This window comes from Macaca thibetana, chromosome 18, assembly GCF_024542745.1.
Source record: "Macaca thibetana thibetana isolate TM-01 chromosome 18, ASM2454274v1, whole genome shotgun sequence".
Lineage (NCBI taxonomy): Eukaryota > Metazoa > Chordata > Mammalia > Primates > Cercopithecidae > Macaca > Macaca thibetana.
In genome coordinates, this window is record NC_065595.1 from 29,587,779 (window position 1) to 29,602,602 (window position 14,824).

The following is a 14,824-nucleotide window of genomic DNA, read 5'->3' on the forward strand; positions in this document are numbered from 1 at the left end:
AAGAACCTGGAGTCTGATGTCCAAGGGCAGGAGAGTAAGCAAGCATCCGGCACACGAAGAGAGAGAGCAAGAAGACTCAGCAAGCTGCTTTGTCCCCCTTCTTCTGCCTGCTTTGCTCCAGCCTCTGTTGGCAGCTGATTGGATGGTGCCCACCCACACTGAGTCCCAGTCCAACAACTCAAATGTCAATCTCCTCTGGCAACACCCTCACAGACACACCCAGAAACAATGCTTCCCCAGTCATGAAGTCATCCCTCAATCCAATCAGGTTGACATCTATGTTAACCATAACAAGTCCACCCCTTGTCAACTTGGCACTCACACACACCTTCTTAAATCATACTTATCTCCAAATAAAGACAATAACAAGGTCATAATTCCACCCAACATAATGTAACTATCCTTTGTACAATTGAAAATGCACTAATCCTTAACTTAAATACTATTACATAAAATTAACAACACTTAAGTGCTGATGTGAAGTCAGTAAATCTTATGTTACATCATAAAGGAACAAGAAAAGACATAAAACAAAGATATCTGCTTAATACAGGTGTATATATGCACAAACGTATTATTAACAAAATAAGGAGTATACTCATGACAATTACAGTCCTCGTTTCTGAAATGGGTCATGTAGTGGTAGCTGGTATTGATAACTGTAAGGTTAGTAGAAAGAAAGGATGAGAGAGAGAGAGAGAGAGAGAGAGAGACCCAAGGTCAGGCAAGGAAGTTCATTAACCTGCCAGGCTGTTACCACCACCATAGTCAGAGGAGGCAGCCCTGAGCTTACAAAATGAGGGGTTTATATGGGGGAGAGAGACCTGGGATTCTTTGTCAGTTAACTTTACCACATATCATCTTGTGACAGTGACTGCCTTACAATATATTGTCTTGTGAAAATAGGAATTTACAAGAGGGTGTAACTTAGGTTTCTTGTGACCTCTCCAGTGCTGCCCGGGGGCCTATAATCAGGGTTTGCTCAGCAAGTCTGGTGACCTTGCTGTGGCACCTAGATAAGGGTTCAGGAGTTCAGCTGCAGAGTATTCAGGGTAAGGGTCAGCTGCATTGCTGGGGAGGGTGGGGGAATCCCTGAGGCAGCTTGTCCCTAACAATAACTACCTTCTTCTACTACCCATTCTGTATTCCCTTTGCTATCAGCAAGCACCTCAGCTGGTTGCGGTTTTTTACCCGGTGGTGTGACCGAAACTTTCATTTCTGAAGTCTGGGCCATTTGTAGTCCTGCCTGGATTGGGTTGCTGTAGTTTCCCATTGACCTTAATTACAGGGCAGGGTGATACTAAGAGACACCCTAAGGGATCTCCTAAATTCCAGACATTCTTCCTTATCTCCATTGTGGAGTAACAGTCTGATTTCATCGTGACAGTCTGGGTAAATCGCCCCAGGCAACACTGTAACTCTCTTCTTAACCTGTTGACTAGGAAGCTTGAGGAACCTAAAGTATCCAGTGGCAGTCTTAAATTCCAGTTCAACACAATTGTATTGTGTCTCCTGATGGCAACATTTCTCCCTCTGGAACTAAGACCTCTAGGCAGCAGAACATGATGTCACTGGAACAAGAAGCAAAAATTTTGCTAGTAGGTCACTAGGGGTGATGGTGAGTGGTGCCACTTCCACTTCCATTCCTTGGTTCCTGGACCTGTGAATTCTGGCTATGAGAGAAGCAGTACCATATACTAGACACTGGTTCAGAGCATATACAGCCTTCCGGAGAAGACTTCAGTCCCATAAAGTATTGTCACCTAGTTGGCATTGTAATTGCAACTTCAAAATGCCATTCCGCCATTATATCAAGCCAGCTGCTTCAGGATGATGGGGAATATAGTTAAGACCAGTGAATTCCATGAGCATGAGCCCACTATTGCACTTCTTTGGCTGGGAAGTGAGTTCCTTCATCAGAAGCAATGCTGTGTGGAGTACCATGGCAGTGGACAAGGCACTCTGTGAGCCCACAGATGGTAGTCTTGGTAGAAGAACTGCATGCAGGAAAGGCAAATCCATATCAGAAGTAACTGTCTGTCCCGGCCGGGCGCGGTGGCTCACGCCTGTAATCCCAACACGTTGGGAGGCCGAGGTAGGCAGATCACAAGGTCGGGAGATCGAGACCATCCTGGCTAACACGGTGAAACCCCGTCTCTACTAAAAAAAAATACAAAAAATTAGCCGGGTGTGGTGGCGGGCGCCTGTAGTCCCAGCTACTCGGGAGGCTGAGGCAGGAGAATGGTGTGAACCCGGGAGGCGGAGCTTGCAGTGAGCTGAGATCGCGCCACTGCACTCTAGCCTGGGCGACAGAGCGAGACTCCATCTCAAAAAAAAAAGAAAAAGAAAAAAAAGTAACTGTCTGTCCCAACAAGGATAAACCGCTGCCTCTTCCATGATGGAAGTAGTTCAATGTAATCAGCCTACCATTAGGTAGGTGGCTAATCACTCCAAGGAATGGTGCCATATCGAAGGCTCAGTGTTGGTCTCCACTGCTGGCAGATTGGGCACTCAGTGGTGGCTGTAGCCAGGTCAGCCTTGTGGGGTGGAAATCCATGTTGCTGAGCCCATGTATAACCTCCATCCCTGCCACCACGGCCACTTTGCTTATGAGCCCATTGGGCAACTATAGGGGTGATGAGGAAAGAGGCTGAGTAGTGTCCACAGAATGGGTCATCCTATCCACTTGACTATTAAAATCCTCCTCTGCTGAAGGCACCCTTTGGTAAGCATTCGCATGGACAAATATCTTCCATTTTTGACCACTCAGAGAGGTTTATCCATATACCTCTTCTCCAGATTTGTCACCAATTTTCCAATCATGATCCTTCCAAGTTCCTGACCATCCAGCCAAACCACTAGCTACGTCACATGAATCAGTATATAGTCACACATCTGGTCATTTCTTCTTCCAAGCAAAGTGCGCAAGCAGGTGCACTGCTCAGAGTTCTGCCCACTGAGAAGATTTCCCTTCACCACTGTCCTTCAGGAATGTCCTGGCAAGGGGCTGTAGTGCTGCAGCTGTCCACTTTCAGGTGGTGCCAGTATATGGTGCAGAACCATCTATAAAGCGGGTATTCTCTTCTCTTCGTATGTGAACTGATCTTAGGGAACTCCTCATGAAGCCATAGGTGCAGCCTGGGAGAGAGAAGGCTGGGTCACAGGAGTGGGAACCATGGGCATTTGGGCCACTTCCTCATGTAACTTACTTGTGCCTTTAGGACCTGCTCAAGCCCAATCATGTATGTACCACTTTCATTTGATGATGGAATGCTGCTGTGCACGCCCAACTTTATGGTTAGATGGGTTAGAAGGCACCCAGGTCATGATAGGCAGTTCAGGTTGCATGGTAACTTGGTGACCTGTGGCCAAATGTTCAGTTTCTACCAAGGCCCAGTAGCAGGTCAGAAGCTATCTCCCAAAAGGAGAGTAGTTACCTGCCGAAGAAGGTAAGGCTGCCCTTTGAAATCCTAGAGGCCACCACTGTGATTCACCTATGGGGGCTGACCAAAGGCTCCAGACAGCACCTCTATCTCCCACTGACACGTCAAGCACCATTGGATCTGCTGGTCATATGGCCCAGGTGGCAGAGCAGCTTGCACAGCAGCCTGGACCTGTTGCAGAGTCTTATCCTGTCCTGGGTCCCACTCAAAACTAGAAGCCTTCTGGGTCACTCAATAAATGGGCCAGAGTAACACGCCCAAATGAGGAATGCATTGCCTCGAAAATCTAAATAAGCTCACTAGGTGTTGCATCTTTTTCAGAGTTGTAGAACAGGCCAGATGCAACAATTTAACCTTCACCTTAGAAGGAATATCTTGACAGGCCCCACACCACTGGACCCCTAGAAATTTCACTAAGGCAGAAGGCCCCTGAATTTTAGTCAGATTTATTTCTCACCCCCGATATGCAAATGTATCACCAAATAAGGCCAGAGTGGTTGCTACTTCTCACTCACTAGGTCCAATCAGCATAATGTCATCAATGTAATGAACTGATATAATATCTTGTAGAAGGGAAAAGCAATCAGGGTCTCTGTGAAAAAGATTATGACATGCACCTGGAAAGTTAATATACCCCTGAGGTAGGACAGTGAAGGCAAATTGCTTCTGGTGGGCCTTACGGACAGCAATGGAGAAAAAGACATTTGCCAGATCAATAGTTGCATACCAGGCACCAAAGGATGTGTTAATTTGCTCAAGCAATGAAACCACATTTACTATAACAGCTGCAATTGGAGTCACCACTTGGTTAAGCTAATGATAATCCACTGTCATTCTCCAAGATCCACATCTTCTGCACAGGCCAAATAGGAGACCTGAATGAGGATGTGGTGGGAATCACTACCCTGTGTGTTTCAAGTCTTTAATTCACTATTTTCCCAGGTAGAGGCATTCTTAATGGCTTCCATTTGGCCTTTCCCACTGTAATAGCCCTCACCCCACAGGCCAGGGAACTAATGTGGAGATTCTGCCAGCTACTAAGAATATCTATTCCAATTATGCATTCTAGCACTGGAGAAATGACCACAGGATGGATCCAGGGACTCACTGGACTTAGTATATGTCAGACCTGAGATAAAACTTCATTAATTGCCTGACACCTATAAGCCCCTACTCTAATTGGAGGGCCACAATGATTTTTTTTTTTTTTTTTTTTTTTTTTGAGATGGAATCTCATTTGTCACCCAGGCTGGAGTATACTGGTACAATCTTAGCTGACTGCAACCTCCACCTCCTGGGTTCAAGTGATTCACCTGCCTCAGCCTCCCAAGTAGCTGGGACTACACATGCATGCCACCAGGCCCAGCTAATTTTTTGTGTTTTTAGTAGAGATGCGGTTTCACCATTTTGGTCAGCCAGGTCTTGATCTCCTGAACTCAAGTGATTTGCCTACCTCAGCCTCCCAAAGTACTGGAATTACAAGTATGAGCCACCATGCCCAGTCCCACAGTGATATTCTGGCTCCCCTAGAATCAATGACTGTTCAGAGCCAGGATCCAGTAGCCCCCCAAAAGTCTGATTATTTCTTTCTTCAGAGCACAGTTACCCTGCTAAAAGGCCAGAGGTCTCCTTGAGGAAGGTTAGGAGAAAGATTAACAGTATAAATTTTCAGTAGTATAGTGGGGTCCTTCCTCAAGTGGACCTGGCCTCCCTTTCATTCAAGGGGTTCTGGGTCTGTAAACTACCTCAAGTCTGGAAATTGATCGAAGGACCATGATTCTCTGTTTTGTAATTCAAATTGGACTACTGTTCACTTGACCTGGAAGTTTTCTGCTTATACAGATCAGGTAAGAACATAGTAGGCTGCCTGTTGACTTCACTTCTAGGAAGACCATGATAAATTAGCCAATGCTAGAGCTGTACAGGTTTCAGACTATTCTGATTGCTGCTTTGCCTCTGCTATCCATTACTAACCATGCCCACCTTGCCTTTGATGGTTTAGTACTCTACTTGGCCTCTGCCACCTTGGGATCCAATTATTCCCATTGCATTTAAGTTTTCCAATTGAGTGGCTGCGGTTCCCACTGTAAGATCTGGCATACAGAAAAGAGCAATCACAGAGCTCTTCAAGGATGCTGGTGCTCCCTTCACAAATCCGTTTCACAAAGTACTGGTGTGTCTTCTGGACCCTCCCAGTTGGGATGAGTAGGTCCTCACTGACAAATCCACTCTAACATTTCAATCTCCCTAAGCCTTTGGATCCTTTCTCTGCATTAAACCAAGGGAGATCAGGCATTTCCAGCTCACTCACAGTGGGCCATCTTTTGATCCATGTTTCAGCAAACCAAGCAAATAAAACTATTAGAACCCTTTTTAACTCCCTGAGCTGCAACATTAAATGCAGAATCTTTAGTGGACCCATAGCAATAAGTTGAGCCTGATCCAACTTTATGGTCCTTCCTCCATTATCCCACACTCTTAATATCCATTCCCATACCTGTTCCCTGGATTTCTTCTCATGTAAATTAGAAAACTCGAGTAGTTGGAGCCAGCATCCAGTAGCCCCCAAAAAGTCTGATTAGTATTTGAAGCGTAACATGCCTTCTCATGAGTCATAACCTGAACCTCACCTCTAGGGGCCTGTAGGAACTGGAGTCCAGTTAGAGTCCAGAGGCAAAGATGGGTGGGGATGGGTCCCGAGGAGAACCAGCATTGTCTTTCCTGGCAGCTGCCTCAAGGGAGGACATCACTATTTCCCCGGAAAATGCAGGGTTAATCTCAAAGATAGAAAGGCTAGTACTGGAGTGCGTGGGTAAAAGCATGTTGCCACTACTGGGGGTGGAGACGCCATTTCCTCTGGCAAAAAAGGCTCATCAGAATTTAGCTGTTCAGGTGTCCCCAGCTTCATCAGAGTCTCCTATATTCCCATCCCGACTTACAGGGTCCCACTCTTTCCCAATCAAAGCCCTCCCTTTGACAGTAGACACTTGGTGAGGCTAAGCATGAACCTTCCATTGCAGGTCAGCCACTTGCATAAGAGCTTGTGTCTGATTTTCCGCAATTTCAGCTCTTTGTCCACAGAAGAGAAGACTCTTACCTAGGGCACCCTGAGAAACTTTTTGGCTGTGTATGTGTATCTAGAACCAGGAAATAGAATCCCTGAGCTCATCCTTTTCCTTCATCACTTTGCCCAGTGAACTTAGGAGCAACCAACCAACTTCATTATATTCCTTGGTTCTCCACAAATGTTCAAAGGTATCATGTATAGAGTCACCGAACTCCTTGCCTCTTAGGAACAGGGAATCAGAATATCAAATGCATGTATTTTGCATAACTCTCTAAACAGTTCAAGCCAAGGACTATTACTGCTGTCCATACTATTAGAAATAGAGTGTTTAGCATTTGGGTCTAATCAGATTAGATATCCAACTCCAGAAACCCCAAAACCGACAAAGGAAATTTATGCTTAAAATTATGTTCCTCTAGAACCACTCCTGGTACCAAAACCTGTATTAGGGTTCTCCAGAGGGACAGAACCAATAGGATATATGTGTATATATATAAAGGAGTTTATCAGGGAGAATTGGCTCACAGGATTAGCGAAGTCCCATGACTGGCTGTCTGCAAGACAGAGAGAAGCCGGGAGCATGGCTCGGTCCAAGTTTGAAGGCTTCAAAACCAGGAAAGCTGACAGTGCAGCCCTCAGGCTGAGGCCGACGGGCGGAGGGCCTCCAGGAGGCTGCCAGTGCAGGTCCCAGAGTTCAAAGGCCGAAGAACCTGGAGTCTGATGTCCAAGGGCAGGAGGACAGGAAGCAAGCATCCTGCACAGGAAGAGAGAGCGCCGGAGAGGACTCCGGAAGCTGTTTCTTCCCCCTTTCGGCCAGCTTTGTTCCAGCCACTCTGGCAGCTGATTGGACCTTCCTCTCCCAGTCCAGGGACTCAAATGTCAATCTCCTCTGGCAACACCCTCGCAGACATATCCAGGAACAATGCTTCCCCAGCCATCCAGGCATCCCTCAATCCAGTCAAGTGGACACCCAGTACTAACCATCACAGTACCTAATTCTAAACTCATAATCTGGCTGGGCACGGTGAATCACGAAACCCCGTCTCCACTAAAAATACAAAAATTACCCAGTCTGTAATCCCTGCTACTCAGGAGGCTGAGGCAGGAGAATTGCTTGAACCCCGGAGGTGGAGGCTGCAGTGAGCCAGTATCGTGCCACTGCACTCCAGCCTGGGGGACAGAGCAAGACTCTGTCTCTAAATAAATAAATAAATAAATTCATAATTTGTGCTCTTTTTCTTAGCAAGAACCCATCTTCATCTCCCCTTCCTTTCTCCCATGATGTAAACTTCAGGTTTCGCAAAATCTGGAACTTGATTTACACTGAACCTGAGAGAGAGGGGGTGGAGTGGAGGCTGATCACACAAGAACTGGTAGACTTTGATCTGGATTTTGACTTACTCTTGAGTGAGATCAGATATTACTGGAGGGTTCTGAGCAGAGTAGTGACATGATCTGAATTGTATCTTTAAAGAACCACTCTGCTGGCACTGAGAAAGACTGTCTAAAGCAGCGCTGTCCAGTTGAAATACAATGTGAGCCACATAGGTAATTTTAAATTTTCTACTACCCACATTAAAAACTGCAAAAAGAGACAGGTGAAATTAATTTTAGTCATGTCTTTTATTTAACCTGATATGTCCAAAATATTATTTCAACCTATAATCTAGCTGTGGCTAGTCCAAATTAAGATGTGCTGTAAGTGGAAAAAGTCACTGGATTTTAAAGACAGTATGAAAAGAAGAATGTATAATAATAGTTCAATCATTTCTTACATTGATTATAGGTTGAAATAGTATTTCGGACATATCAGGTAGCAATATCTTACAAACATAAGATCTGTAGCAATATCTCATTTTTCATTCCTGATATACGAATTTTGGAGACAATATTTTTCATAATCTATTATTGGATCAACTGATGAATGGATAAATAAAATGTGGTATCTCCACAGAATGGAATATTATTTGGTCATAAAAAGGAATAAAGGACTGATACAACATGGATACATCTTGAAAACATTATACTAAAAGAAGCTAGTCACGAAGGACCACATAACGTCTGACTCCATTTATCTGAAATGTCCAAAATAGGCAAATCGATAGAGACAGCAAATTAGTGGTTGCCTAGGGATAGTAGGTTTGGGGGATGGAGAGGAGTGGGAGTGAGTGCCAATGAGTATGGGGTTTATTTGGGGGATACTGAAAATGTTCTAAAATTGATAGTGGTGATGGTTGCACAACTCTGTGACTATATGAAAAACTACCAAATTGTATGGCATGTGAATTACATCTCCGTAAAGCTGCTTAAACAAATCTATCATTGGACAGATTAGATCCTCCTTCAATTTTGTTCAAAACAAGTTGGAGACTACCTAACTTATAAAAGAAGGTGTTAATCATTCATTTTTTTCAACCTCAATATCAATATTTCAATTATCCCTTTCACTGGTATCCCAGAGGCTTTTCGTTCTGGAACAATACACAATCTACAGCAAAACACTTTGATTGCAATAGTTCTCAGGAAAATAAACTTTGGGAAATATTTCATATGAGAATATGCCTATGTATCCTTAGAAAAGTCTTTACATATCTCCAGGGATACTATTACCTAGCCTGAAGACCACTCCACTAGGCTATACTGCCTCTTGGTATAGGCATGCTGGGGAGGATTGTGCCCTATTATCTGCTAGCTGTGTGAAAATGTATTCCATGGGAAGGCCCTTTGTATGCCAGTTGGGATCAGCATTTGAGTTGGGTACCTTAGAAGTACCCATGTCTGGGTCAACAACTATAATCCCAGCACTTTAGAAGGCAAAGTGACAAGGTCCTTCTAGCCCAGGATGTGTCAAGGAGACATAGTCAGACAAGCCTATGATGTCTGGAAGCCACAACAATGTAGAAAACCACCCAGATAACCTTGGTTTCATTTGGTGATAGTGAACTAAACATTGTGTAGTTCTCTATCTGAGGCTGCCTGAACCATTTCTGGCAATTAAAGGTAGATTTATATAGCTGGAAAACTTGATTCCTTGCCTTTCCCCTTTTACTTTTTCGTGGGTGCATGTCATCTTTGTACCTTCCATGTCTGCTGGGTGTATAATTAGCATCCTGACATCTGAGCAGCAGTGCTTCTCAGCTAGCTTTATTTAGGGGTGGAAATATTTTTTACTTTGCATAAACTTAGGCACTGCTTCCCCGCAAAAAACTTCCTTGTTATACTGGATATGACAGCCTTTTAACCCTTGAAACATATCAAGGACACAGAAATATCTGTGTCTAGATGTCAGGTGGAGTTACCCTGTCCTTTAAGATATACATGAAATTGGCTTAACCCCGACACTCTCACTCCATAGACTATGTTAAGGTAAATGTCCTCACAATGTTCTGAAAATAACTGGGAAACATTGGTTCATGTAATCACCTCTGACTTCAGCTCCTGTGAACTGTATGAGTTTGGGGATTGTCTCACTCTCTTCCCTGCTGTCCTTTGCCCCCTGCCAGGTCAACCTAGTCATGGAATTTAGAACTTGTTCTCTTTTGGTGGTGTGCAGGGCGGGGAAGCGATCCCCAAGTCATGTGTGTATAGCAGACTTCAAAGAAAGTCAGGTAGGAAGTACGGATTTAATTCCAAGCAATGCAGGAAACATGAAATTGAGTATCAGATATCTGCGTTCTTAAAGTTTTCCCACTTTTCCTACCTGCACAGGGCTCCAGACTCCTGCCTAGGGCTTGGCTGTCTCCTCTCTGTTCTGATTTCCCTACACATTGCAAAAGCTAACATCCCAACTTTTTAGGCAGAGTAAATCTTTTTTCCAACCCTTCCCATGGGTCCAGGTTTCTGTCTGCATATCGTATGACACAAAACTAAAGCTTTAAAATTAGTACTTAAAAGGATTCACCCCACTAGTCATATACAACCATTATCCTCCTTCCCACTTTTATTTCAGAGACTAGGGATGGAAATTTTGCTTGTTTTTAATATTGATCAGGAAGAATTCCTAGGAAAACAAGGCACTGCATATTAACTGAATAACAGGATGACAGGGAAAACTGAACCAGTCAACACTATTTATCGAGTGCCTAATATGTTCCAGGCACCAAGCTAGGCACAGAGGGAAACAAAAGACACAGTTCTGCTCTTGAGAAGCTTACAATGCTAATGGGAAAGAGAAATATCGCTCACAGAACCAACATGAAAATAGTAAGTGCCAAGCACCAGGAAGGTCAGGTGCAGGTGCTCTAAGAGTAATATGCGGCCGGGCGTGGTGGCTCACGCCTGTAATCCCAGCCCTTTGGGAGGCTGAGGCAGGCAGATCACAAGGTCAGGAGATCAAGAACATCTTGGCCAACATGGTGAAACCCCGTCTCTACCAAAAATGCAAAAATTAGCTGGGCGTGGTAGTGCACACCTATAGTCCCAGCTACTATGGAGGCTGAGGCAGAAGAATCACTTGAACCCGGGAGGCGGAGGTTGCAGGGAGCAGAGATTGCGCCATTGCACTCCAGCCTGTTAACAGAGCGAGACTCCGTCTCAAAAAAAAAAAAAAAAGAAAGAAAAGAGTAATATGCTACCTAGTGGGGAGGCCAGGGAAGGTTTCCATGAGGCTGTGACTATAGGGCTGTGATCTGAAGGCCCAGTAAGGGTTAACTTGGGGAGAGGAGAAAGAGCATTCCAGGCAGAGGGAGCAGGCCTAACAAAGGCTTCATGACAACAGAAAGTCCTGACAAAGGACTGAAAGAAGACCCACGTGGTTGGGGCTGCAGAAGTATAGAGGAAGATTAGATTGGGAAGGTGGGTAAGATATGGCCACTAAAAAGTTTCAAGCAGGGGGAATGTGAGACTCAAATGTGCATTTTGAAAAAAACAAAACACACAGACTCAGACTGCAGTATGGAGAATGGGACTGGAATGTTACAAAGGCTTGAGAGCAGCTGTTAACTGCCTGGAGTACCCATGGGGAGACATGCAGTTGATAAGATTACTCAGAGCAGCATCTTATCTGTATGTGTGTTTTAATGTAATTTTTGAAGTAAATGAATACACACAAATAGTTTAAAATATCAAATAGTGCTAATATTATTTGGCTAATAAAAAATAGCGGTCCCCTGACCATCCCTCCCCACCCCTTGACCCTTCTGATCCCTTCTTTCACTCTTAACTATTCATCTAGTAGTCCCTCCTCCCCACCTTCTGCTTTTTAAAAACATACTATGCTTAGAGTACTATTTATTTTTCACTTTTAGACATTGTTTACTTCCTACTAAGGAAGAAACGAATTTTGCGATCTTACCCGCTCCCCGTTCCTCCCTCTCCCCCCGGCCCACCCCCCGCTCTATTCTTATCCTGCCAAGAGGGAACATTCAAAGCATTACCAGCGCTTCCTTTTTAGTCTTCCCATGTAAGAAAAATGCTGACTCATTCATTACCTGAAAAATCCATCAATCAGTAAGGACAGAACCAGCACATTTCATGATAAATTTATACCTTTGTTAGTAAAAAAGTACCTTCACTGTACGTCTGTCATGGACATATTTGAAGCAAGGATTTTTACCCTTAAAGTAAAAACTACCAAATTTTTAAGTTGGCATAAGAGTATTCAAGGAAATCACAATACGTCCTACTTGCAAGACATAACAAAGTTATTTGCACTGGGAGGTGAAAATAATCTTCATAGGACTAATGTCTTGGGGAAGAAGAGTTAGCAAGGTCATGAGCTGATGATACTCCACATCATCTCCAGATAGAATACCGAGACAGGCCACTCCTATTCACTGCTGCTAGGAGTGTAAAAGAGCATGGAAACCAGTGGGCAATTCCTACGCAAAACCTCCAAAAAGAAGTCAGATTTTCACCCTCAGATAAATCAATTCTAAGGAACGAAATACTCAGAGATAAAGATTTATGCATAAGAATATTCGTGATAGTATTATTTATAATAATGGAAAACAATCTCACTGCCTCCAAATAAAAAAATGGTTAAATGATACTGTATCTACAGAATGCAATAATAGAAAATCATTAAATTCATGCTTTCAGAGAACACTTAATGCCGTGGGGAAATGCTCATATATGCTAAATGAGAAAAACAGTTGAGGTCAGCCTACATGTAAAAATATACATGTGTACATGTGTATAATGTACATATATACAAACATAGGTAGAAGCACATACAAAATATCTAAACATACACAAAACTTTAAAAATGCATAGAATACACAGTTTCTTTCTCCCAATATGGTCTGCCACTCATATACCTCAGAATCACCTTGGGGGCTTATTAAAAATGCAGATATTACCCCAGACCTAGTGAATTAAGTCTTTGAAAGCAGAGCCTAAGGATCTCTGTCTACCTACACACCCTGAGTAATTCTCACTCACCCCTCAGTTTGGGGACCACTGGATCAGAAATAACAGCTCTCTGTGAGTAAAGGAATTATGAATACTTGTCTTCTTTTATTGAATGTTAAAAAATTTCTCAGGCCGGGCGCGGTGGCTCACGCCTGTAATCCCAGCACTTTGGGAGGCCAAGGCAGGAGGATCACGAGGTCAGGAGATCGAGACCATCCTGGCTAACACGGTGAAACCCCATCTCTACTAAAAATATAAAAAATTAGTCGGGCGTGGGAGTGGGCGCCTGTAGTCCCAGCTACTTGGGAGGCTGAGGCAGGAGAATGGCGTGAACCTGGGAGGCAGAGGTTGCAGTGAGCCGAGATCGCGCCACTGCACTCCAGCCTCGACAGAGCGAGACTCCATCTCAAAAAAAAAAAAAAAAAAAAAAAATTCTGTACCAAGCATACGCTGCTTTTATAATTCAAAGTTCATTAAAAGTGCATTAATGAGGCATGAGTATTAAACAGAGCTGATTTAAGGTATATTTGGGAAAGTGTAAACAACTTTGGAGAATTAAAACGTGCATTTTTTTCTTAAGACAGTCTTGCTCTTTCGCCCAGGCAGTGCAGTGGTGTGATCTCGGCTCACTACAACCTCCCCTCCTAGGTTCAAACGATTCTCCTGCCTCAGCCTCCAGAGTAGCTGGGATTACAGACGCCAGCCACCACGCCCAGCTAATTTTTGTAGAGATGGGGTTTCACCATGTTGGCCAGGCTGGTCTTGAACTCCTGACGTCAAGTGATCCGCCCACCTTGGCCTCCCAAAGTGCTGGGATTACAGGTGAACCATGGTGCCTGGCTGCAAATGTACATTTTTAAAATCTAAAATACAGGGCCAGACTCTGTCTCAAAAAAAAAATAGTAATAATAATAAAATCTAAAATAAGTAGGTATCTATGGATTCCTCACAATTGACTCAGTTTAGGACAAAGGAAGTAATATATTAAGTGTAGACATGGAAATCACTACCTCAATAAATTGTGCAGGTAAAAAATATAAGTAGAATAATTTTGCGACATATGGAGGATGGCATTTCTAAAGTTCTAAAGTTCCAACATCTTCCTTGGCAAAAAGAGGATTCAGTAATCAAGTAAATTTGGGGCACAATGCATATTATGGTCACCCTCCCCACTTAAAAGTCAAATCCTTGGGTAGATTACAGGTTCTGGGAAGTCTAATATAAACTTCTTTCTTAATTCTAGCTCCACAAATTCTTAGAATGTCCCCATCATTGAAAACAAATTTTAGCCCAGAAGAGGGTCTAGAAAAAGTTATCATCATGGACTGATACTCTACACTTGACCCAACATATCGTTTCCACATTCCCATGGCCTCTGAGGGCTTAGCCCATACGTATTTATAGAGCCTGATTCTAAGGGCATGGCTCAAGTCAGCTACCAAGTAATGCTCAGGAACAGCAAAATCCGAGTGCCCAGGCTACAAGATTAGAACATGTGAAGCAACTACAGATTTACTTTTATCTACTGGTCTCTTTCACTAGGCTGTGCGCTTAGGGCTGGAATTTTGCCACTTGTCTATTCATTTATGTACTACCAATACAATAAAGTCTGGCACTTATTTAGTACTCAGTGAATGAGGCACCACCAAACCGGTGGTTTAAATTCTTTCTGGTAAGTTCTGCAATGAAATGGGCTAGTTTCATTACTGAACTTAAAGCATTTCTGAGTACTTACTATAAGTAGGCATTTCTTTTTTTTTTTTTTGGCAGGGGGTGGAGTGCAGTGACATGATCTCAGCTCACTGCAACCTCCACTTCCCGGGTTCAAGCAATTCTCGTGCCTCCGCCTCCCGAGTAGCTGGGATTACAGATGTGCACCACCATGCCCAGCTAATTTCTGTAATTTTAGTAGAGACGGGGTTTAGCCACGTTGCCCAGGCTGGTCTCAAACTCCTGGCCTCAA